Genomic DNA, 2,886 nt, shown 5'->3' with positions numbered 1-2,886 from the left:
GAGAGAGAGAGATGTCTTTTGGTGCCTGGTTTGCTGAAGAAATAGGGAGCACTTCTGGCCACTCAGGGTACTATAAGCTTAGGGAAGCCACCATCTTTATCCAGTTGCCATTGGCTCATAGGCTGTTGGCATTCTAGATGGCCCAGGCAAATGGTACCAGTAGTAACTATCTCCTGTGATCATAAGCAATAGTGGGTAGAACTAAGGTTAGAATTGCTGGGTGAGCCTATTCTGTAATTCTACAAAGAAAGGTGAGTCTGTATATGTGTAGCTGTTCTTCATGGATCTGGGCGGGGGAAGAAGAGGAGAACACTGGCGGGAATATCTTTATAGAGTGTGTGGCTAAATAATGTTCAGGCTTTTCCTAATTAATTTACTACCCCAAGGAGAAGTGACAAGGAAAGAACCTAATGCTGGGGACCAAAGACCCTTCCTGCTAGGCATTCAATTGACCAGCTCCATGACCATGGCCTAGATAGGTTGCCTCCACTTCTTATCCATAATATCAAATCCATGGCCATCCTAGGGACCAGAAGTCAATCAAGATAGAGAGACTAGAAGAGGACCCTAGTAAGTGTCAGTTCTTTAAGCATCACTCGTCTGGTGATAAGATTTACATGGACTGCCTGTCCTTGGATCTGACTTCCAGCACCTCTTCCAAGCTTCACTTCCCAGCAGCAGCTTTATGTTTTCCCCTGAGATAGACCATAATGAGAAGACTTACACCACAGAAATACACTAATGCTATAGACCAGGAACTTCTTATCCCTAGGAGAGCTGTTGAGAGCAGCCATACTGACTGGCAAGCTTGTCTGGTTTCCTACTCACCCAGAACAACACTTGATTTCTCCACACTGTTCTCTCCAGTCTTGGGGGGCTGAGGACCTTTAAAAAAATTAAGATGACATGGGTTATATGTTTTAATCTGATAAGGCAGTAGAAGCGATGAAAGTATATGTAACCACAGTCCTTCGCATACAGTTGATGTCTCACTTGCCACTGTCAGCATTAAAAATTCCTGAACCTGACACAAAACCCAGAGAGTTTGAGGTTTACTTCCCTAAGTTTAGAGAATGCCATTGTCTTGCTGTCAAGAAGCAGCATTTGCCCCGTTGTTATATGTTCAGAGTTCTGAGTGTGCCTCTTAGGTTCTGCCTGGATCCAGTCTGCCTTCATTTCTGGGATACTGATCTCCTGACAGGTTCAGCCTTGCCTGTGGATCTGGGCTTCTTGGATCCCTGGATGGAGCATACTTGTTACTTGCTGTTATGCAAGCCACCCGCACCTCCATGCATCTTCCTTATCAATATGCTGATTTCTGACATTCTGCCTTTGGTACCCTCAAAATCTTTCACACATCAAGATGTTTCCATGGAAACCAAAACAAAGGGGACACAAAGACTGTGCGTTATAGTTTCTCTCTGGTGTTGGTCACGTGCCTTTGTGCTTCCTGTCAGCTTTGCAGTGTGGCATTTTCATCTTATCCCTCAGACATGTCTCTCTGGAAAGCCACCCCTTCCCTGTTAGCATGCTTGGGAATGTGGAATGCAGCCTTTACTGGATTTTCTCACAGAATTCAGACCACATGGAAGCAGTTCATCTGTCTAAAGCTAGAAGCTTATTTAAATCGAAGACAAAAGAGTGACTGAGGAGACTTAGACACAGCTGGACCTTGATGTTCCAAGTCATCTTGCCAGAGACCTCCTGAGGTCCTCTCTGAACCAGCACAGATGTGAGCGGTCTCTCCCTTCCCCTAACCCTTCCTATGGGGTCTGTTTCCTTTCTTAACCCTCCCTGTGGGGGGGTCTCTTCCTTTTCTTGACACTCCTTGTGGGGTCTCTCCCTTCTCCTAACCTTCCTGCTATTCAGCACGGTCCCTGTGGTTCCTCTTCCTAACTTTTGGTACCTACACCTATTAGGTCTGCTGATAGGTCTGCCTTCTTCAGCTAGATTCAGAACTTTTTAATGGCAGCATTTCCTCGGCCCTTCAGATATCTTCTGGAACCTAGGACATTGCTCCTTGCAGAATAGTTTCATGATCAATATTGGTTAATAATATAAAAGCATTTTTTTAGTGCATGGCATGGAATCCAGGGCCTTGTATATGTATATGTTAAGCAGGTGCCATTTCATGGATTGGGACCTTTGGAAATCCTGTCATCTCTTTAAAATGTATTTATAGAACATTTTGGGAGTCATGTGTCTTTATTGGTACAAGTAGATGCTAGATGCCTACCCACTGGCCTGTAATGCTTTTAAAAGCATTCTCTAATAAGTGGATATTAACCCAGAAGATTGGAGTACACAAAGTACAAACCACAAACCACAAGAAACTCAAGAAGAAGGAAGACCAAAGTGTGGATACTTTGTTCCTTCTTAAAAGGGGGAACAAAATACCCATGGAAGGAGTTGTAGAGACAAACTAGGGAGCATAGACTAAAGGAAGGACAATCCAGAGACTGCTCCACCTGGGAATCCTTCCCATTTTCAGTCATCAAATCTAGACACTATTGTGGATGCCAGCAAGTGCTGGATGACAGGAGCCTGATATAGCTGTCTGCTGAGAGGCTCTGACAGTACCTGACTAATACAGAAGTAGAGGCTCACAGCCATCCATTGGACTGAGTACAGTGTCCCCAATGAAGGAACTAGCGAAAGGATCGAAGGAGCTGAAGGGTTTGCAGCCCCTTAGGACAATCAACAATGTGAAATAACTAGTACCCTCAGAGCTACCAAGGACTAAACCACTAACCAAAGAGTACACATGGTGGGACTCATGGCTCCAGCAACATATGTATAGTAGAGGATGGCCAAATTGGTCATCAATGGGAGGAGAGGCCCTTGGGCCTGTGAAGGTTCTATGCCCCAGTGTAGGGGAATGCCAGG

The 2,886-nt window shown here is 45.0% G+C and overlaps 1 protein-coding gene across 3 annotated transcripts in view; it reads left to right on the top strand.

The window, feature by feature from the left end:
* Nucleotides 1–2,886, top strand: part of Rasgrp1 (RAS guanyl releasing protein 1) — a 66,966-nt gene that overhangs the window by 31,886 nt on the left and 32,194 nt on the right. Inside the window, exon 1 of one of the 3 annotated variants that reach the window (XM_031371433.1) lies at nucleotides 1,481–1,732. The exons of the other annotated variants lie outside the window; for them this stretch is intronic. The gene's annotated coding sequence lies outside the window, so the exon portion shown is untranslated. Of the gene's footprint in view, nucleotides 1–1,480; nucleotides 1,733–2,886 lie in introns of those variants that run through there. 3 annotated transcript variants of the gene reach the window in all.

Source organism: Mastomys coucha, unplaced genomic scaffold (genome assembly GCF_008632895.1).
Source record: "Mastomys coucha isolate ucsf_1 unplaced genomic scaffold, UCSF_Mcou_1 pScaffold15, whole genome shotgun sequence".
Lineage (NCBI taxonomy): Eukaryota > Metazoa > Chordata > Mammalia > Rodentia > Muridae > Mastomys > Mastomys coucha.
The sequence above is the reverse complement of the archived record's forward strand: the minus strand, read 5'-3'. Positions and strand labels throughout refer to the sequence as shown.